Source organism: Canis lupus, chromosome 34, assembly GCF_011100685.1.
Source record: "Canis lupus familiaris isolate Mischka breed German Shepherd chromosome 34, alternate assembly UU_Cfam_GSD_1.0, whole genome shotgun sequence".
Taxonomy (NCBI): domain Eukaryota; kingdom Metazoa; phylum Chordata; class Mammalia; order Carnivora; family Canidae; genus Canis; species Canis lupus.
Genome location: NC_049255.1, coordinates 42258164 through 42281561, shown reverse-complemented (window position 1 = coordinate 42281561; position 23398 = coordinate 42258164). Strand labels below are relative to the sequence as shown.

The 23398-nt window shown below is 40.2% G+C and overlaps 1 long non-coding RNA gene across 2 annotated transcripts in view; it reads left to right on the top strand.

The window, feature by feature from the left end:
- Positions 1–1370: 1370 nt before the first annotated feature.
- Positions 1371–23398, top strand: part of LOC102157308 — a 130589-nt gene continuing 108561 nt past the window's right edge. For both annotated transcript variants that reach the window (XR_005384061.1, XR_005384060.1), the window contains exon 1: positions 1371–1540. This is a non-coding gene — a long non-coding RNA (uncharacterized LOC102157308). The remainder of the gene's footprint in view (positions 1541–23398) is intronic.

Below are 23398 nucleotides of genomic sequence, written 5' to 3'. Positions count from 1 at the left end.
AAGTGAATTGTTCTTTTCGAATGTTCTCCACTACATCACTCTCTACCATAGTCGCTGAACTACACCTGGCAATGCAAGCTGTGAATAAACTTAGCTAAGAACACACTCAAATGCTATCAGGAGAGGGGCCAATTTGTGTGGAAAGCCATTTTCATTTTTCATACTCAATTTTCCCTTTCCCTAAAAAAGTGAGACAAATTATCCTTTAAGTTACATAAACTTGATTTCTGATACTCTAATTTAAATGATATTTCCTAAGTACAACCATTTTAAAGTTTGACTTCTCCTTCAATGGGATTTATATTTTTGGAGGTAGTGTAGGGACTCTGGACTTGACAGTCATATTCCGTTTGTTTTAAAGATTGAGGTCTCAAAGTGGTGTCTGGTAGTACTTCTTTCCTGGAAAGTTTATATCTAAGGCAAGAAAAACCCTTGCTCCTTCTTCCCTCCTTTCTCCCCTTTCTCAAAATTTTATCTTCAAATATTTAATGAAATATTAGTTTGTATAAAGATAGGTTTTTAGGGCAATATTCTTGGGAGTAAGAATTAGTAGAAATAATATTATGTTGTTAATAATATCAGTAGATACCATTTAGTGCCTATTTTTGCTGTGTACTTTGCATAGTGTTTTCATGAGTGTATTTCATAAGCTCTGGCTTGGAACTCTAAAATTAGGAGCATAGTGTCCTGCTCACGACAGCAGGTGCATTGTAAATGTTAAATAGATTTAATCTCTACGTATTGTTAATGAGGAACTCCTTTCATTGTTCCCCTTTTATTTGACCTTGAAGCTTTATTTTTGAGAGGTATATTAAGTGGGTCCAAGGAAGTAATTTGGTCTCTGGCTTCAATAAGGGTATTTATGAAGATGCTGATCAGTTGAAGTTCATGTCACCAGAAGACAGAAGCAGGAAGAAGGGCTTAAATTAAAAGAGATACATGAGATAAAGCAAGTGAAGGAATTGGCTCCTGGTATGATGAAAAGATGGCGTGAGCTCCTTGAGGGGCTTGCGGTATATTCTTTCCTGAGCAACCTTAAACAAAATAATTAATAATTGTCCATTTTTGTTACCAGAGACAAAAGGTCCATATATAATGATGAAAGGGTCAATCTACAGGAAGATATAGGAATTATAAATATACATGCACCCAACATCAGAACAGCTAAATATATAAAGTAAATATTGGCAGAAATGAAGGGAGAAATAACAAAAATAATAGAAGACTTCAAGACCTCACTTTCAATAAAGGATAAAACATCCGGGCAGAAGATCAATAATGAAACAGAGGACTTGAACAACACTGTAGACTGAATGGCCCTAACAGACAATACACGGAACATTCCACCCAACAGCAGCATAGTACGCATTCTATTTAAACACACATGAATCTTTCTCTAGGATAGACCATGTGCTAGGTCAAAAAACAAGTCTTTTAAAGAAGTTTTCAGTTCCAGTATCATTAATATACAGTCTTACATTAGTTTAGGTGTACAGTATAGTGACTCAACAATTCTGTACGTTACTCGGTGCTCATCATGGTAAGTGCACTCTTCACCTATTTCACCCATCCCCTCACCCCTCTGGTAACCATCATTTTGTTCTCTACAGTTAAACATTTGTTTTTCGGTTTGTCTCTTTTTTTCTGTTTGTTTTGTTTCTTAAATTCCACATATGGGTGAAATTATTTGGTATTTCCCTTTCTCTGACTTATTTCCTTAACATTATACTCTCTAGATCCATCCATGTTGCTACAAATGGGAAGATTTCATTCTATTTATATGGCTGAGTAATATTGCATCGTACATATAAATCACCTCTTCTTTGTCCATTCGTGGATTGATGGAGACTTGGGCTGCCCCCGTTACTTGGCTCTTGTAAATAACGCTGCAATAAACACACGGGTGCATATGTCCCTTTGAATTAGTGCTTTCATATTCTTTGGTAAATACCCAGTAGAATTACTGGATCAAATGGTAATTCTCTTTTTGATTTTTTGAGGAACTTCCACACTGTTATCCAGACTGGCTGCTCCAGTTTGCATTCCCACTAGCAGTGCGTGAAGTTTCCTTCCCTCCTCACCTGTTTCTTGTGTTGTTGGTTTTGGCCATTCTGACAGGTGTGAGGTGATATTTCATTGGGGTTTTGAGTTGCATTTCCCTGATGATGAGTGATGATGAGCGTCTTTGCATGTGTCTGTTGGCCATCTGGACGTCTTCTTTGGAGAAATGTCTGTTCATGTCTTTTGCCTAATCTAAATTGGATTATTTGGATTTTGGTGTTGAGTTACTTAAGTTCATTATATATTTTGGGTACTAATGCTTTATTGCAAATACAGTCATTTACAATTATCTTCTTTCACTCAGTAGGTTGTCTTTTAGTTTTGTTGTTTGCTTTACTGGGCAGAATTTTTATTTTGACGTGGTCCCAATAGTTCATGTTTGCTTTTGTTTCCCTTGCCTCAGGAGACATATTTAGAAAAATGTTGCTCTGGGGATGCCAGTGAAATTACTGCCTGTGTTCTCTTCTGGAATTTTCATGGTTTCAGGTCTCTCATTTAGATTCTTAATCCATTTTGAGTCTATTTTTGTGTATGTTGTAAGAAAGTGGTCAAGTTTCATTCTTTTGCATGTGGCTGCCAGTTTTCTCAACACCATTTATTGAAGAGACTTTTTTCCGCTGTATATTTTTCCCTCCTTTCTTCTGGATTGATTGCGTATAAAAGCATGGGTTTATTTATAAGCTTTCTATTCTGTTCCATTAATTCAACCATCTATTTTTGGGCTAATACTGTGCTGTTTCAATTACTGCAGCTTTGTAGTAAATCTTGAAATCTGAGATTGTGATACCTCCAGTTTCGTTCTTCTTTTAAAGTTTGCTTTGGCTTTTGGGGTCTTTTGTAATTCCATACAAATTTTAGCATTATTTGTTCTAGTTATGTGAAAAATGCTGTTGGTATTTTGGTAATGATTGCATCAAATATGTAGATTGCTTTGGGTAGTATAGAAATATTAACAATATTTGTTCTTCCAATCCATGAGCATGGAATCTCTTCCCATTTGTTTGTGTCATCTTCAATTGCTTTTATCAGTGTTTTTTTTTTTTTTAAGGTTTATTTATTTATTCATTCAGAGAGAGCGAGAGAGAGGCAGAGGCACAGGCAGAGGGAGAAGCAGGCTCCATGCAGGGAGCCCGACTTGGGACTCGATCCCAGGTCTCCAGGATCACACCCCAGGCTGCAGGCGGCATTAAACCGCTGTGCCACCGGGGCTGCCCTTTTATCAGTGTTTTATGGGATTCAGACTATAGGTCTTACACCTCCTTGTTAAAGTTTATTCCTAGATATTTTATTATTTTTGGTGCAATTGTAAATGGAATTGTTTCTCTTTACAATTCTCTTTTTGCTACCTCATTATTAGTGTATAGAAATGCAGATTTTTGTATATTGATTTTGTATCCTGTGAACTTACTGAATTCGTTTATCTGTTCTGGTAGTCTTTTGGTGTAATCTTTAGTTTTTTTTTTTAATATATAGTATCATGTCATCTGAAAATAGTGGAAGTTTTACTTCTTCCTTAACAATTTGGATGCCTTTTTTCCCCCTTGTCTGATTGCTAGCGGCTAGGATTTCTAGTACTATGTTGAATAAAAGTGGTGAGAGTGGACAGCCTTCTCTTGTTCCTGATTAATGGAAAAGCTCTCACGTTTTCCCCATTGAGAGGATATTAGTTGTGGGTTTTTCATAGATGGTCTATATTATGTTGAGCTGTGTTCCCTCTAAACCTACATTATTGAGGGCTTTTATCATGAATGGATGTTGTATTTTATTGTTTTTTCTGCATCTATTGAAATGATCATATGGTTTTTACCCTTTCTCTTATTAACGTTATGTATAACATTCATTTGTGAATATTGAGCCACCCTTGTATACTGAAAATAAATCCCACTTGATCATGGTGAATGATTTTTTAATCTATTGTTAGATTTTATTTATTAATATTTTGTTGAGGATTTTTGCATGTGTGCTCTTCAGAGATACTGGATCTAGTTCTCTTTCTGGTAATATCTTTATCTAGCTTTGGTATCAAAGTAATACTGGTCTCATAGAGTGAATTTGGAAGCTTTCCTTCCTCTTCTATTTTTTGGAATAGTTTGAAAAGAATAAGTATTTTTTTCAAAAACATTTTATTTATTTATTCATGAGAGACACACAGAGAGAGAGGCAGAGGGAGAAGCAGGCTCCATGCAGGGAGCCCGACGTGGGACTCGATCCTAGGTCTCTAGGATCACACCCCAGGCTGCAGGTGGTGCTAAACTGCTGCGCCAGTGGGGCTACCTGAGAAGAATAGGTATTAACTCTTCTTTAAATGTTTGATAGAATTCATCTGTGAAGCCATCTGGTCCTGGATTTTTATTTCTTTGGAGCTTTTTGTTTACTAATTCAATTTAATTGCTGATAATCAGCCTCTTCAAATTTTCTATTTCTCCCTGATTCACTTTAGTGAGGTTATCTGTTTCTAGGGATCTATCCATTTCATCTAGGTTGTCCAATTTCTTGTCATATAATTTTTCATAATACTCTCTTATAATCTTCTGTATTTCTGTGGTGTTGGTTATTATTTCCCCTCTTTCATCTCTGATTTTGTTTGTTTGAGTCCTCTTTTTTTCTTGATGGGTCTGGCTAGAGGTTTATCAATTCTGTTGATCTTTTCAAAGAGTGAGTGCCTGGTTTCATTGTTTTGTTCTATTTTTGTTTATTTGTTTGTATTTCATTTGCTTTTTCTCTAATCTTTATCATTTCCTTCCTTCTGCTGGTTTTAGGTTTTGTTTGTTCTTCTTTTCCATCACCCTTAGGTGTAAGATTAGGTTGTTTCTTTTTTTTTTTTTTGATTAGGTTGTTTCTTTGAGATTTTTCTTGCCTTTTGGAGTAGGCTTCTATTGTTCTCCACTTCCCTCTTACAACAGCTTTTGCTGCATCCCAAGATTTTGGATCATAGTGTTCATTTTCATTTGTCTTCATATATTTTTTGATTTCCTCTTAAGCAGGCTCCATGCAGGGAGCCTGACGTGGGACTCGATCCCAGGTCTCCAGGATCATGCCCTGGGCTGAAGGCGGTGCTAAACTGCTGAGCCACCAGGGCTGCCCTCTTTCTTTCTTTCTTTCCTTTTCTTTCTTTTTTTTTTTAATTAAGTCTATTTTGTCTGATAGACGTATTGCTACCCCAGGTTTTTTTTTTTTTTTTTTTTCACTCCCACTTGCATGATAAATGCTTTTCCAAACCTTTCACTTTCAATCTGCATGTGTCATTAGGTCTGAAATAAGCCTCTTGAATGCAGCATATAGATGGATTTTGTTCTTTATCCATTCCATCACTCCATATCTTTTTTTAAACATTTTATTTATTTATTCATGAGAGACACCCACAGAGAGAGGCAGAGATACAGGCAGAGGGCGAAGCAGGCTCCATGCAGGGAGCCCAATGTGGGACTCGATCCCAGGACTCCAGGATCATGCCCTGGGCCAAAGGCAGGTGTTAAACCACTGAGCCACCCAGAGATCCCACTCTATGTCTTTTGATTGTACCCTGTAGTCCATTTACATTCAAAGTAATTAAAATAAGTATGTACTTATTGCCATTTTGGTACTTGTTTTGTGGTTGTTTTTGTAGTTCTTTTCTATTCCTTTCTTCTCTTGTTCTTTTTTCTCATAGTTTGCTGGCTTTTTTTAGTGATATACTTGGGTTCCTTTCTCTTTGTTTTTTGCATATCAATGGCTAGTTTTTGATTTGTGGTTCCTATTGGGTTTGCATGTAACATCTTATGTATATACTAGTCTATATTAGGTTGATGGTTGCTTAAGTTTGAACCCATTCTTCTTTCTTCCCCATGTTTTAGGTATATGGTGTCCTATTTTACATCCTTTTGTTTATCCTTTGACTGATTTTTACAGATATATTTAATTTTACTACTTCTGTGCTTTTCTTACTCCTACTTATGGTCTTTTCTTCCCATTCAAAGGGCTGGTTTAGTGGTCATGATTCCTTTAACTTTTGTTTGTCTGGGGAATTCTTTATCTCTCATGTATTTGAATGATAGCCTTTCCCCCCCACCCCCTAGCATTTTGTATATATCATTCAACTCCCTTCCGGTCTGCAAAGTAGCTGCTGAAAAATCAGTTGCTAGCCTTATGGAGTTTCTCTTTCCCGTACCTGTTTTCTTGTCTCTTGCTGCTTTTAAGATTCTCTCTTAATGACTACTTTTTTGCCATTTTAATTATTATGTGTCTTGGTTTAAACCTTTCTGGGTTGTGTTGGGGTCTCTCTGTGCCTCCTGGATCTGGATTTCTGATTTATTCCCCAGGTTGGGAAAGGTTTCAGCTACTATTGCTTCAAATAAATTTTCAACCCCTTTTTTCTCTTCTACTTCTAGAATCCCTATAATTCAAATAATTATGATTCAAATCATAATTCAAATGTTCAAGCATAATTCAAATGTTATGCTTGATGGTGCTGCTGATTTCCCTCAGTCTATTTTCATTTTCATTTTTTTCTTTCTTATGTTTAACTTGATTGCTTTCCATTACTCTGTCCTCCAGGTCACTGACCCATTCTTTTAATATTTATTCCATCTAGTATTTTTAAATTTTAGTTATTGAGCTCTTCATCTCTGATTGGTCCCTTTTTATGTTTTCTATCTTTTTCTTAAGGGTCTCATTTTGTCCTTCCACTCTTTTCTCAAGTCCAAGGAGTACTTTGATGACCATTATTTTAAATTCTCTATCAGATATATTAACTATCTCCATTTCATTTATCTCTCATTGTGATTAGGCCTGTTCTTTCATTTGGGACATATACCTCTAATTCCACATTTCATCTAACTCTCTGTGTCTGTTTCTGTGTGTTTGGAAAGTTAGCTATGTCTCCTGCTCTTGAAAGTAGTAGTGTTACAAAGAAGAGGTCCTGCAGTGCCCTACAATATAAAGTCCCCTGTTTGCCAGAATCTGGTGCTTCAAATTTGTCTCCTGTGCGTGTTGCATGCACCCTACTTTAGTGGCTGAGATGTGTTTGCCTTGTCAGTCCAAACATCTACAATGGCTTTCTTTGCCTGTCATGGGCAGAGTTGGTCTGTGTTGGTCTCTGTGTTGTTAGTGGGCTAGTCTAGGGCTGCCTTGGCTTGAGTTGAGTCAGAGAAGGCATTTGCCAGTGATACAGTAGCACTGAACTGTAGGGTGCTCTCCCAGTGTTTTGAGAAGCTTTTGTTGGTGATTAGGGCCTACATTCAGATCAGATATGTGCCCCCAACCCATTGCCCAGGGTGTAGTTGGACTGGTGTGCATTGTTATCTTCTCCTATCCCTGGGACATGAGTTATTTTCTAGGTGGTGGTCCCTGTTGATGCTGCTTGCACATTTTTCTGTTTGTGGAACCATTTTGGATGGGCTCTGATCAAGGTGTCTTGGAGGGGCAGGTCCACAGAATGTGGGGGTCATGTGCCCAGTGCCAGCAAGATCCATGCCAGGCTGCTGTGGAAGGGGACCTGCAGCTACCCAAAATCCTGCTGAGGCTGGCCAGGTTGGAGGGAACAGATCTGCAGAAATGTGCAGAGGCGGGGTGCATGATCAAACTAGATGGGAAGTTTTGGTGCTGCACTGGTTCCCACAGGTGACTGTGTATCTAGGCTAGGGGATCAGAGAGGGAAATCGTGCTTGCCAGTTCTCTTGTTCTTGGAGAAGTCTCCCAATGATCCCTTCCCCTCCAGCACATGCTCTGAGATTAATAAATAAATCTTCCCTGCACCCTGGGCATTTTCCAAAGTGCTACTTTTATGCTGTATCTCACTGGGGCTGTTTGTTGTGCTTTCTCTAAGGGTGAGAACTCAGTTTCCTATTGCCTTCCTGACTCTGAGCCAAGCCTGCTGATTTTTAAAGCTCCAGTTGCTAAGCCTCATGGATTATAAGACCTTGTGAATTCAGGCCCTTCTGGTTTACAAAACCAAATGTTATGGGGATTTCTCTTCATTGTGAGAGTTCCCCTGTGGCCAGGGTGTCTGGTGTGAGAGTTAGTTTCTTTGCTTTCTCCACACCCATAGTGTCCCTCCCTCCCATGGACAATTTCAGAAGTCTGTTTAGGTTATTTTTTTCAGAGCCAATTATTATTTTTACTTTATTACTCATATGTCAGAATTAATCATTATATTAAATATTTATTTTTATAGTGCTTTTATAGTGTACTTTTTAAAATTTAAATTCAATTAGCCTACATATAGTACATCATTTCAGATGTAGTGTTCAATAATTTATCAGTTGTGTATAACACCCAGTGTTCATCCCATCAAGTACCCTCCTTAATGCCTGTCATCTAATTACCCCATCCCCCCACACACCTCCCCTCCAGGAAGCTTCAGTTTGTTTCCCAGAGTTAAGAGTCTGTCATGGTTTTTCTCCTCTCTGATTTCTTCCCACTCAATTTCCCCTCCCTTCCCCTATAATCCTCTGCACTGTTCCTTATATTCCACATATGAGTGAAACCATGTGGTAGTTGCCTTTCTCCAATTGACTTATTTCAGTCAGCATAATACCCTCGGTTCCATCCATGTTGATGTAAATAGTAAGTATTCATCTTTTCTGATGGCTGAGCAATATTCCATTATATATATATAGTTTTGTTGACTGTTTCCTTTGCTGTGCAGGAGGGTTTTTTTTTTTTTTTTTTGTCTTTTTTTAATCCTGATGAAGTCACAGTGATTCATTTTTGCCTTTATTTCTCTTGTCTTTTGAGATGTTTCTAACAAGAAGTTGCTGTGGCCAAGTTCAAAAAGGTTGCTGCCTGTGTTCTCCTCTAGAGTTTTGATAGATTCCTGTCTCACATTTAGGTCTTTCATCCCTTTTGAGTTTATCTATATGTATGGGGTAAGAAAATGATCCAGTTTCATTCTTTTGCATGTGGCTGTCCAATTTTCACAGTACCGTTTTTTAAAGAAACTGTCCTTTGCTTTGTTGGTATTAGTTGACCATAGAGTTGAGGGTCTATTTCTGGGTTCTCTATTCTGTTCCATTGATCTGTGTGTCTGTTTTTGAGCCAGGACCACACTGTTTTGATGATCACAGCTTTGCAGTATAGCTTAAAGTCAGGCATTGTGATGCCACTAGCTTTGGTTTTCTTTTTCAACATTCCGCTGGTTATTCAGGGTCTTTTCTGGTTCCATACAAATTCTGGAATTATTTGTTCCAATTCTGTAAAAAATGTCAATAGTATTTTGATAGGGGTTAGATTGAATGTGTAGATTTCCCTAGGTAGCATAGTAATTTCAACAATATTTATTCTTCCAATCCATAAGCATGGAATGTTTTTTTCATCTCCTTGTATCTTCATCATTCTTTCATAAGTGTTCTGTAGTTTTTAGGGTATAGATCCTTTACCTCTTTGGTTAGGTTTATTCCTAGCTATCTTATGGGTTTTGGTGCAATTGGAAATGGGATAAATTTCTCAATTTCTCTTTCTTCTGTCTTAGGGTATAGAAATGCAACTGATTTCTGTGCATTGATTTTGTATCCTGACATGTTGCTTAATTCCTATATGAGTTCTAGAAATTTTGCCGTGGAGTCTTTGGGTTTTCTATATAAATATCATGTTATCTGTAAAGAATGGAAGTTTTACTTCTTCTTTGCCAATTTTGATGCCTTTTATTTATTTTTATTGTTTGATTGCTGAGACTAGAACTTCTAGTACTATGTTGAACAACAGTGGTGAGAAAGGACATCATTGTCATGTTCCTGACCATAGGGGAGGTCTGTTTAGCTTTGATGCATCTCTGCCCTTCTTCTCCGATGTGGCCTCTTCTCTACATTTATCTGTGTAGTCTGTTCTGCCAGTATTTTGGTCACTTTCTAGGTTATTTACACTGATGTGGATGTTATCTAGTTGTATCCATGAAAGGAGGTGAGCTTAGGATCCTCCTAATTCTCTGCCATCTTCCTCAGAAGTCCAAAAAAGAAGTCTTAATAAGTTTAAGAAGATTGACATTTTACCAACTATCTTTTCTGACTGCAATGGAACTAGAAATCAATAGCAGAGCAGAAGGAAAACTGGAAAATTTGCAAATATGTAGAAATTAAAAACACACTCTTGAGTAACTATTGGATCCAAGAAGAAATAACAATGAAATTAGAAAATACCTTAAGACAAATGAAAATTAAACCACAATATACCAAAATTTATTAAATGAAAAAAGCAGTTCAATTAATGCTACTAAAAAAGGAGAAAGATCTCAGATATACAACCTAACTTTACCCTTCAAAGAGCTAGAAAGAGAAGAACAAACTGAGACCAAAGTTAGTACAAAGAAGAAGATAACAAAAGTTAGAGCAGAAATAAATAGAAAATAGAAAAACAATCAAGAAAAATCAATGGAACTTAAGAGTTGATATTTTAAAAAGATTTTTTTAAAGACACAAAATTGCCAAACACAGACTAAGAACAAAGGCTCAAGTAAATAAAATAAGAAATGAAAGATGTTACAAATTTTGCTACACAAATAAAAAGGATTTTGAATCTAAATGAACAATTACATGCCAATAAAAGGATAACCTAGAAGAAATGGATAAAAACTTCTAGAAATATACAACCTACCAAAACTAAATCATGAAAAAATATATAGTCTGAGCAGCCCTATAGTTGGTATGGAGATTAAATCAATAATCAAAAATCTCTCAAAACAGAAAATTTGGACCAGATGATTTTTCCTAAAGATTCAAGAAAGAATTAACAACAATCCTTCTCAAATGTTTCCCAAGAAATTGAAGAGGAGCGAATACTCCTAAACTCATTTTATAAGGCTAGCATTACTCTGATACCCAAACCAGACAAGGACACCATGAAACAAAACAAAACAAAACAAAACAAAACAAAACAAAAAACACCCCAGAGGCCAATATTCTTGAATAGATAGATGCAAAATCCTCAAGAAAATTCTAGAAAACTGAATCCAGTACTACATTAAAAAGATAATACACCATGACCAAGTGGGATTTTATCTCTGGGATGCAAAGATGCTTCAACTTATGAAAATCAATCAATGTAATATAACCCCATTAACAGAAAAAAGGATAAAAATCACATGACCATCTTGGGCATCTGAGTGGCTTAGTCAGTTAAGTGTCTGCCTTTGGCTCAGGTCACGATCCCAGGGTCCTGGGATTGAGCCTTGTGTGGGCTGGGGAGGGTCCCTGTTCAGTGGGGAGTCTCTCCTCCCTCTCCCTTCGCCCCTCCCCTCACTTGTGCTCTCTTGCTCACTCTCAGATAAATCTGTAAATAAGTAAAATCGTTTAAAAAAATCATATGACCATCTCAATAGACACAGAAAAGCATTTGTCAAAATTCAGCACATTTCATGATATAAACTTTTAACAAACTAGGAATAGAAGGAATTTACCTTACAAAATAAGGGCCATGTATGAAAAACCTACAGCTGACATCACACTCAAAGGTGAAAACCAAAAGTTTTTTTTCTGAGATGAGGAACAAGACAAAGTTGCCCATTCTCATCACTTCTATTCAACTTTTTAAAAAAGAATTAATTAATTAATTAATTACAGAGAGAGCGAGGCAGAGACATAGGCAGAGGGAGGAGAAGCAGGATCCATGCAGGGAGCCCGATGTGGGACTCAATCCTGGAACTGTGAGATGCTCAGAGGTAGATGCTCAACCACTGAGCCACCCAGGCGTCCCAACTTCTAGTCAACTTAATACTGATAGTCCATAGTCCTACCCAGAACAATTAGACAGGAAATAAAAGGTACCTGAATCAGAAAGGAAGAAGTAAAATTATCTGTTTGCAGATACATGATCTTATATGTAGAAAACTCTAAAGATTCTACCAACAAACTTCCAGAACTTACTCAGTAAAGTTGCAAGATTCAAAACCAGCTGTGAAAATCAGTTGCATTTCTGTATACTAACAATGAACTATCTGAAAAAGAAATTAGAAAACAATCCCATTTGCAATAAAACCAAAAAATATTTAGGAATCAATTCCTGAACAAGGATGATAGGCCTGTATACTGAAAACTACACTAAAGAATTAAGGAAGGCACAAACAAATGGAAAGACCTCTGTATTTAGGCATTGGAAGACTTATTATTGTCAAAGTGTCTGTGCTACCTAAAGTGATCTATAGACTTGATGCAATCCCTATCAAAGTCCCAATGACATTCTTTATGAAATGGAAAAAAGAACTTCATAATCCATATGGAACCGCAGAAGATCACGGATAGTCAAACAAATCCTGAGAAAGAAGAATAAAGCTGGTGGCATCACACTTCCTGGTTTCAAAGTACATTGTGATATACCTTACAATATATATTATAATATAGGGCACTAGCCAAAATTGTATGGTACTGGTAGGAAGAGAGACATACAGAACAGTGCAGCAGAATCAAGAGCCCAGGAATAAATCCACATATATGTGGTCAATTTAACTTTGACAAGGGTGCCAAGAATACACAGTGGGGCAAGGATAGTCTATTCAACAAAAGATGCTATACAAACTGGGCATCTCTATGAAAAGAATGAAATTGGGGCCTTATGTTATACCATACTCAAAATGGTTAAAGGATTTGAGACCTGAAACTGTAAAACGCTGATAAGAAAACAGGAGAAAAAGTTTATGATTTTGGTTGTGGCAAGGATTTAATGGACAGGACACTGACAACCCAGGGAAAAATAACAAAGATAAACAAGTGGGACTACATTGAACCAAAAAGCTTCTGCACAGGAAAAGAGGAAACCAACAAAGTGAAAAGGCAACCAGTGGAATGGGTGAAATTATTTACAAACCATATATCTAATAATGGGTTAGCTTCCAAAATATGTAAGGAAACCTTACAATTTAATAGCAAAAAACCTAAAAACCCAATTAAAGAAATAGGGTAAAGACTTAAATAGACACATTTCACCAAAGAAGACATAGAAATGACTAACGGCTCTATGAAATCTGCTCAATGTCACTAAGCATTTCAGAGAAATGCAGATCAAAGCCACAATGAGATATCACTTCACATCTGTCAAGACAGGTATTATCAAAACAAAACAAAACAAAACAAAAAACAAAAAACAAATGTTGGAGATGATGTGAAAAAATTGGAAATCATGCAAACTGTTGGTGGAAATGCAAAATGGTGCAGCACTATGGGAAACAAAATGGAGGTTCATGAAGAAATTGAAAATGTCACTACTATGTGATCCAGCAATCTCCTTTCTGGGTATTTATCCAACAGAACTGCAATCAGGATCTTGGAGACAGCACTACAAGGTCACTGCAGTGTGACTCACAGAGCCAAGATGTGAAAACAAGCCAACGGTCCCACAGAATACTATTCAACCTTAAAGGACGTTCCGTGTTCCCAACAACGTGGATGAGCCTTGAGGACGTTTTGCTGAGTGAAATGAGCCACTCACAGAAAGTCAAACAGCACGATCCTACTTATACAAGGTGACCAAATTCATGGAATCCAAGCATGTGGCTGCCAGGAACTACGGGGAAAGGGAAAAAAGAGTCACTAATCAACTGGCATGAAGTTTCTGTTAAGCAAAATGAATAAACTCTAGAGGTCTATTGTACATACGGTCTAAATAACGAATTATACCCTTAACATTTTGTTAAAAATGTACTATATTAAGTGTTTTTACATCAATAAAATAGAACAAGAAAACTAATTTTCTTCAGATATTTTGTGGTTCCATTTAAATCATTGATTAATTTAAAATTTATTTAGATTTAAGTTTTGAAATAGTGATTTAACTATATTGCCTTTCCAGAAATTGATAGCTAGTTATCCCGGTGCCATATGTTATACCCATTATTTTTCCATTAATTTGAAATCCTCTCTTTGTCAAAGATTTGACATGTCTCAACTTTATATTGCTTCAGTTTTTTATTTTTCTATTTCTGCACTGGTGCTATGCTGGTTAATTGCTTTATCTTTATTATCTGGTAGGGCCAGCCGTCCTCTATTACTTCTTTTCAAATTTCTCTTGAATAGAATTTTAGTTTATTCTTTCAGAGGAAGCTCAGGATTATATTCTCAGATTCTCCAAAAGATTTTTTAATAGGTTGATGGGAATTATATTAAATATATAGATTATTTTACTGGGACTTCTTTACAATATTAAACCTTTTCATTCAGGGATGTGCTGTCTAACAAAATCTTTTATGTCCTTTGGTTAAATTTTGTCATTTTCTTCATAGACATGGTATGCTTTTCTTTTTTACCACTGAGGAAGGTATTTTCCCCATTACATTTTATAACTAGATGTTGCTGGTATAAAATAAGCCATAGCTTTTTGTTACATTTATTAGGTAATGGCCACCTACTAAACTTGCTTATTGTTTCTTATAGGTGAGATCATTGCTGGTATTTTTAAGAGGAAAACAAGTGGCCTGGGATCCAGGGAGGGACAGTTAACGGGCCACTTTACAGGCCCCACAGATTGTGAATTTCAGCCTTGAAGTTAGAGAAACTGGGCTTTCACCAATATCCCCCATAGATGGGAAAAAACACACTAGGAGGGGATTAGATGGGTAAACCAGGATGGCAAGTTGGTTGTACACACGGAACAGGGTACGTTGTTGGAAGGGCAGTGATCTTATGCTTCAATCCAAGGCACTGTCATTTCTCATCATGAGGCTGGAGAATATACTAGACAACGCAAAGCTTGCTTGGGGAACAGGCTGATCAACGGTCTTGGAGTTCATTTCAGTGGGTCCTACTGGAATTGAATTTCCTCAAATCCTAAGCAGATGGTGAGCGTTTCTTCAAGGTCTAGAATACAGGATTCTCCCAAAGCCGTCCTTGCTCTCCTGGCTAGTCCTAGATGCGTGCTCCCAGGGGTTGCCTTCTGGACCCCGCGTCTTTGTCTTGGCCACTGACTGCTGTTAATACACTCTTTGTTTGGATGTGCTCTTATGACCAAAGAAGTTGCTGTTTTTATCTTTTTTAATTTTTACTTATTTATTTGAGAGTGAGTGAGTGTGTGAGACAGAGTGCGAGTGTGAGTGGGGAGAGGGGCAGAGGGACAGGGAGAGTCTCAAGCAGACTCCACCCTGAGCAGGGAGCCCAACGTGGGGCTCGATCTCACAACTAGAACTTAAACCCAGAGTCTGATGCTTAACCGGCCAGTCACCCAGGTGGTCCAGAAAGTTGCTGTTTTTAGAAAAGTGAGACTTTCTATGGGATCAAAGACACTTTCTGTCTTTTACCATTATGTGTCAATTTAATTGGATTAGCTTTCAAAAGGTGGCCTTAATTTTCTGATCTCCAATTTAGAGAGAGTGTGGGAAAATTGCCTAAGAGGCCCTCCACCCCATGGTTCCCATAGCCATAGTAAAAAAACTGAAGGTTTTGTGACCATGTTGGTTTCTGTAATTCTTTTGTGCAAATTAAGGTTACTACTGAGTGAGGAAAGGGTTAAGGTCTAGGCAGGGGAGCCAGGGGCCCCTGACTAGGCTCTGATACTTCCTGGCAGGTCAAAGCACTAGGCTGAAGGCAACAAGAGGGAAGGGAATGGACCAGACCACCTGGCCCTGATATCGGGGAGCAGTTTTCTTTGGTGGCTACAGTGTAATCATAGGAAATGACCTAAACCTCAAAGAGTTAAGTCATTAAGGGGGTGATCGATAGTCCTTGCTCAAACCAAGATGGCACAAGAATCTCAAGGCCACAGCTTGCCAGTCAGTGCTTGATAGAGACTGACACTGAAGGCCCTCAGGGGCGACCCACTCAGGACCCCTCGCTCCTTCCTGTTCTCACCTTCACTTAATAGACTTTACTCCCCTTCATCCCTTTGTGTCAGCGAGTTTCATTCTTCAACTTCATGAAACAAGAACCCTGCCATCCTGTAACACTAATACACAAAGGTAAAGCTAAAAAAAAACCAAAACAACAAAAACAACAAAAAACCCAACAGCATTTGATGACAGAGGGGACGTTGCCAAGCATGAGGAAGGATGGGGCGGACAAAGGTTGAATGTGCGAACCCGTGACCTGCCCCGGCTCCCTCCCCCCGGCCAGCACCAGTGCCGCAGCTGCGGGCATCCCACTGACAGTTGAGGTAGGCCCTAGCAGAAAAGCCTGGATACTTTTGAGAATGTTGTTGGATAATGGGCAAAGCTTCGCTTCCTGTCTGTGCCTCAGAAGAATTTGTTTTGTTTTCTCTTGATCCAGAAGAGGAGAATTAACCCTCTTGGTAAAACAAAACACAACACAAAAGCAAAACAACAACAAAACGGACAGATAAAACTGCTCACCAACTTAATAATCATCACCTCATTATAGTTTGGCTTAATACAGGTTTTTGGGGTCAGTCATTGGGTATTGTCTGAAACATTTGCCAGAAAAAGTTTCCGCTAGGCCTGCTTTAGATGAAAAAGCACGCAGACTGTCCACACACTCAGCAGAAATACAAACTGAAAGAGGAGCGGGATAGATAACAACACATGGTGCCCAAGGAAGCTTATGACCAACGAAGACCTAATTAGCTTGAAAAGGTGCCCTTTTTAAAATTAATTAATTAACTAATTAATTAATTAATTATAGACAGAGAGAGAGAGAGAGAGAGAGAGGCAGAGGAGGAGGGAGAAACAGGCTTCGTGCCGGGAGCCCAATGCGGGACTCGATCTCGGGTCTCCAGGATGGCGCCCTGGGCCAAAGGCAGGCGCCGAACCGCTAAGCCACTCGGGGATCCCGAAAGGGTGCCTTTTAGTTGCTGTTTGAACTTATTGGTCCTTTGTTCCCTTTATGATTTACGTGGTTGCTATTTATAAACTGGGCTCTGGTCTTCCCACATGCTGCCGAGATGGGTTGATGGTCTTGTTTCCACTTTACAAATAAAGAGGTTTCAGAGTGTGTCTTCCTCAATTGCAAGTGTAAAAGTGAGTCGCCTTCCCGGAGCCTTGCTTCATGAATCTTCTTTTCAGGCCCATCAAGCCTGTCACAGTGCATTTAGCTAGCGGACCTCCACCAGGTGGTGGTTGGCACCCGTAGCCATCTCCTGAAATAGCTTCCATGTCTCTCAGGATAAAAATTTCAGGACTAGAAGAGGGAAAGCCTCAAAAAAATCACTGAATTCCTAAAAGGAGCCCTGTAAATAGGGCTGATTCATTAATCTTCGGGATCAGCTGCCAGCCAAAGGTAAGCGTCTACAGACTCAAGAGGAGAATCCGCGGAGCCCTGAGCACCCGGAACCCAGCAGGGGCAGAGGAAGGGGAGTCAGAGAAGAAGGAAACACAACGTGCAGCGTCCCCGACAGCAAGAGAGAGTGACAGGGCCCTTGTGGGGGCACGTGGGAAAGGGCCACCGGACTTTGGACTCAGGAAGGAGTGGCCATCGGGGGGCAGGCGGGGCAAGCTCAGGCCACGGGAGGCTGGAGGGCCGGGCACAGGGTCTGTGGCTGGCCAGGGCGGCCACGTGTGCCTTCCCGACGGTCTAACTCGGGCTTCGGGGGGGCTGCGTCACCTCCCCGGGACAGGCTCCCCGGGGCGCAGGGGAGGTGAGGGCAGGGCCCACCCCAAGGCGATAAGCGGGAAAGTGCACACAAAGGCACGGGGCCCGCAGAGGCCTTTCCTAAGCATTGGTTGTCAGAAGAGGCAGAGGCAGACATTCGGGTATTTTTGAGGAAGCTGGAGGGAAGAGAACAGGAGAGCTCGAGGATACTTGGTGCTGGAATAGAGGGCGGTTAAGGCAGGTGTAGGGGTCAGGGGTCGGGGGCTGAAGGCCCGGGCGCGGCCAGGCTGGCAGAGGGGAAGGATGCTGGAGTGGGGGTGCGGGTAGGCGCAGGGCTGAGGGCGTGAGCTGTGGAGCGTGCCCAGCGGTGGGGGCCGAGCGTTGGGGCAGATCCGAGGCACCGCCACGCCCGAGCTGGCAAAAACCGTAATGAAAACGGGGGCCTCGGGCCTGGCCGCTGCCCTGCGACCTCGTGGTGGACCGGGCGTCAGAAGGGCCAGTCGCAGACCAGCTGGGCAGGCTGCGGCCGGGGCTGGGACAGGTAGTAGGGCCCGGGACAGGTGCCAGGAGACAGGGCTTCCGGAGCAGCTGGGGGCATCTGCTGAGCCACCGTGAGGTCCAGGTGGGAAGAGGCCAAGCGATGCGTGAACTGAGCTGGCGGCCGAGGAGACGGGAGGGCAGCAGAGGCACAGGTCGCGAGCCGACGGCGTATCCCCGCACCTTCCTAGGGTGCACGATGCCTTGCATGCAGTTTGAGGGACACTGGCTTCTTGGACAAAACGAAGGTGATTTTTACAATCAGGGAAGACTTGGCAAACCTTCACCAGAAAAACAAGCTTTGGGTCTGTCTCCTCTTGATAAAAACTAAGAACTGCGTAGAGGTCATTCAGCTTCTTGGCCACATGCCGTCCTTGCATGAGGACTTCAAGGTCAGGAAGCCAGGAAATTGAAGACTTCTCTCGAACACGTCTAATCCTACGGGGACACATGGGATGCATCCCACTCCACGTGTAGGGAACTGAATGCGCAGAAATGAACTCTGTAGTTCAGACTTTTTGAAAATCTAAACAGTCGAAGAAAGTATTTTTGGCTTACAGAGACAGTTTATGTATAGATGAGTCACATCTCAGAATATTCAAAAAACTAGCTGCTTCTAATAATAAGTATCACCACAATTGAGAGAACACTTTTAACCCTCCCAACAGCTCTGATGGGTTGGTTTATTCGCTTCCTACTGTTGCTGTAACAAATTATTACCTTCAGTGGCCCGAACAGCATAAATATCTTACCACGCCGGAGGTCAGAAGAATGAAATGGGTTTCACTGGGCTGAAACCAAGGTGTTGGGTGGGGGCTCCCCTCCTTGTGGACACCGTGGGGGAGAAGCCACTTCCCCGGCCTCCCCGGCTCCGAGGCTCGGGGCTGCCCACTTCCTGGCTGGCGCCCGTTCTTCCCTTTAGAGGCAGTAACACAGCGTCTTCAAATCCCAGTCCCTCCCCCTGCCCTCTGTTTCCGTGGCCACTTAGCTCTCACCCTGACTCTTCTGTCTTCCTCTTCTAAGGAAGCTTGTGATTACCCTGGGCCAACCAGGAAAATCTAGAATAGTCATCCCATTTCAAGACCCTCCGTTTACTCCCCTGCAAAGTCCCCCTTGCCACCTATGGTAGCACATGCACAGGTTCTAGGGATTAGGACGTGGACATCTTTGGGGCCATCGCTTTGCCCACCACAGTGGGTGTTGTTACCTGATTTCAGGGATAAGGAAACAGACTCCGCATTTAAGAGGTTTTCCCAAAGCCATGTAGTTAGTGATGCAGCATGAATTAGGGCTCAAGCCTTTGAACTTGAAGACCCCATTCTTTCCATGACATCGTGGCTACTTCTCTGCTCATAAAAGGAACTTTGGATTTTTATGATTTTTAATACAAGTGCTACAGGAATACGTGCATGTTTTTGTCTCCCAGGGGCCATTGTAACACGTGACCAGAAACCTGATGGCTTAAAACAACCGACACACGTTTTTCTCACAGTTCTGGAGGCCAAAGGCTCAGCAGCAGTGTCACTGGGACAAAATAAAAGTGTTGCAGGGCCATGTTCCCACTGGAGACTTCGGGGGTCACCTGTTTCTTGCACCTGTTTCTTGCCTCTTTCAGCCCCCTGTGGCTGCTGGTAGTCTTGGATTCGTGGCCACACAACTCCAGTCTCTGTCTGTGGGATGTGGCCGCCTTCTCTGTGGACACTGTCAAGGTTCCCTCTGCCTCTCCGTGAGGACACTTGTGATGGCGTGTGGGGCCCAGCTGGGTCATTCAGGGCGAGCTTCTTCTCTCAGATCCTTAATCACATCGGCAAAAGACCCCTTTTCCAAATAGGGTAATATTTATAGGTTCAGACAGTAGGATAAGCATCAGTGAGGGTTCTGCAGAGAAACAGAACCAATAGGACACCTCCCCCCCCCCCCCCCCCCCCCCCCCCCCCCCCCGTCTCTCAAGAAACTGGCTCAGGGGAGGGCTGGCTAATCAGAAATCTGTAAGTCAGGGGAGCAGGCTGGAAACTCAGGCAGATGCTCTTCTCCAGGAAACCTCAATTCTCACTATTAAGTCCTCTAAGTGATTAAAGAGGCCCACTTGGAGCCCTGAGGGCAATCCCCTTTGCAGTCAACCATCCGGGGCCGCCTGGGTGGCTCAGTCAGTTAGGGGTCCGCCCAGCGGGGACCCTGCTTCTCCCTCCGCCTCTGCCTGCTGCTCCCCCAATGAATGAATAAAAATATCCTTAAAAAATAACAAAGTCAACCATCCAGATGTCAACTTCATCTAGAAAATATCTTCACAGCAGCTAGATTAGCATAGAACTAAATATCTGAGTACTACAGTCTAGCCACCCCGACACCTAACACCGTCAAAAGGCACCCATCTTGGAGGGCGCTCCCTAGCGCAGTATACCATGTTCTAGAAATTAAGGTTTATGTGACAGAGAAGAACAGAGAGTAAAAGTGAAAGGCCCTCCCTCACTTTTTGTCCTTTATCCAACTCTTCTCCCCAGAGGAAACCACCGTTAGCTGTTGGGTGTTTACCATTTCAGATCTGTAGAGTTGTATGATATACCTATCTGTGCATGATCCGTTTCATATATATCATATGGACTTTATATATATCATTGATATATATCATTGGACTTTTCGAATACTTGTCTTGCAAGTCTTTCTGCATCTGTACTTACAGGGCTACTTCAATTTTCGTAAACTATATAGATGGCCAAGGTATGGATGTGTGACACGTTTAACTACCTCCCCTGGTGATGCATCTTTCTTTTCTTTTTTTTTTTAAATTTTTTTAATTTTTGTTTTTGGTTACTATGAACAGGAGTATCGCAGTACACCATCCTTGACCATATATCCAAGTGTAATTACATCTGTAAGAGGTATTCTTAGATGCGGAATAGCTTTATCAGATGCGATTCACATTTTAGCATTTGATAATACTCTTAATTTTTCTCTATAAGGGCTATCATAATTTGTACTCACACAAACAGAAAGAGGACTTATCTTTACACAACGCTGATACGGGGAATCATACAGTTTTAATATTTTGCAATCTGAGAGGAAAGTGACACAAGAAGGTTTTAGCTTACTTTTTCTTGACTAAACATCTTTTCAAGCATTTACTGACCACTTTTATTTCCTTTCCTAAGACTTGCTTATGCCCATCTTTGCTCATCATCTGTTGCCATGTCTTTTTCTTATTGATTTTTTAGGAGGCTTTTGTTTATTAGACATGTAATTTGAATGAATTATAAATATTTTACCTGTATCTTTACACTTGCTTGTGAACTTCCTTTTTGTTTTGTTTTATGGATGTCTTTGAATTTGATATTTTCCCCTGGCTCCTAACATTTTGTTTGTTGCTTAAGAAAATCTTACCAATTTTCGATTAGCTATGAGTAGAAAACTTACTGATTTTATATTTTTGGCAGACTTTATATTTGACTGCCTAGCAAACCCAGATAACTGTACAGTGGCCTAATAGTCGGCTACAGTTGTCATGATTTTCAATGGATTGTATATTCTTCAGGATGTTTGACACACCTGAGTTCTAGATATCCTTTTTTAAAATGACTTTTTCATGTTTATTAACTAGCTGTTATTTTAATTAATTTCAATTTCTGAAAGCACCAGAAGCTAGTTTATTCATTTCTTTATTTCACACCTTGTAATTCACAGATATAGCATTTTTCTTACAATAAAATCAATGGCAAAGAAAGCAAGAAGTCAGTGGATAAACTCACAGTCTGATACCTCAGTGTCATGCTAGTGATGGGGCTGTTTCTTAGTTTCCCTGTGTACTATTTGTATATTAGCTTTTTATTTCTTGCCATTGGTTTTTTTATTCCTTGCCTTTGTATTGATAGAGAATTAGTTCCCTATAGTTCAGTCTATCATAGTAAGGATCTGAACTGGAAATGGTGTCTTATATAAATATTGTGTATTTTTTAAAAGATTTTATTTATTTATTCATGAGAGACACAGGCAGAGGGAGAAGCAGGCCCCCTGCAGGGGAGCCTGATGCAGGACTCGATCCCAAGACGCCAGGATCATGACCTGAGCCGAAGGCAGATGCTTAACCACTGAGCCACCCACATGCTCCAAAAATATTTTTATGCACAACACTGGGTTAAATAAAAATTCTCTCTATAGATGTTTATTTCCATTAATTCCCTTATCCTGCTCATGGCCCCAAAGTTTGGCAAATAGACTCTCTTGAACAACTTCAAACTCTTTTAAAACCGTGTTGTCCATTGAAGCTTTCAAGGCATAGTTAGTTTCTGAGTCACACTTTGAAAGTTATGTGTTAAGAAGTTGACTGTGTTTCAGGTCAATCTACCTAAGAGGACATAATTAAGACCTGAATATGTGGGGAAGGGGAGAGAAAGTCAGTGAGAATTAGAATTCTATAATTCCATAATTAAAATATATAATATAATTAAAAAATTATATCTCTTTAAAGTAAAAAAAAAGCTTTTGAATAGGTGATAAATTCAAGTGGTTCAAAACTCAGTTACTAAATGGTATAGAGTTAAAAATGTCTTTTGCTTTCCTATCTTCCAGCCACAAAATTTCTTCCCAGAAGGCATATAACCATACCGGTTGCCTGTGCATTTTGCAAAGATGGTCACGTGTAAACAAGAGAAATCTATGTAGAGCAGGCTGTTGGGAGGGTCCAGCTGGAGCCCTCAGACACGGGCTATAGGTGCAGGCCATGGCAGCATTTCTTCTTCAGGGAAACCTTGGTTCTGCTACAAAGGCCATTCTACTATAGAATCAGGCCCACTCAGATTATCCAGGAAAATATCCCTTATTGGGAGTCAATTGATTATAGACACTAATCACTCCTACAAAATACTTGAACTATAACATCTCCATTTGTTTGGATAAGTATGTCCTATGGACTGTGTCCCAGCCAGGCCAGTACGTAAAAGTGACCCTTACAATCCATGGCTTATCATTTTGGCCATCATGCTCATCTCCCTAAGCCATACCTAAATCTAAATTACGGTGATAGCCAAGTCATCCTTCCACCTGACATGACATAACTCTCCTGCACACAGTGCAAACATACTAGTGAGGATACAAAGCCCTTGGGTGATGTTCACTCGTATTCTCGATGTTTTGTGACTTAACTGTTGTGATGTCCAGTTACCTATTATTGGTATATCTTATGTTAGATGATAAAGGGATAAGAAAGGGGAGAAAATAGATATATTTGTTTAAAATATATACAAACATTCCTAACAAAATAAGGAAGAAGTACCAATAATTATTATAGTCCTCATTTTTTTAAAGATTTTATTTATTTATTCATGAGAGAGAGAGAGAGAGAGGCAGAGACGCAGGCAGAGGGAGAAGCAGGC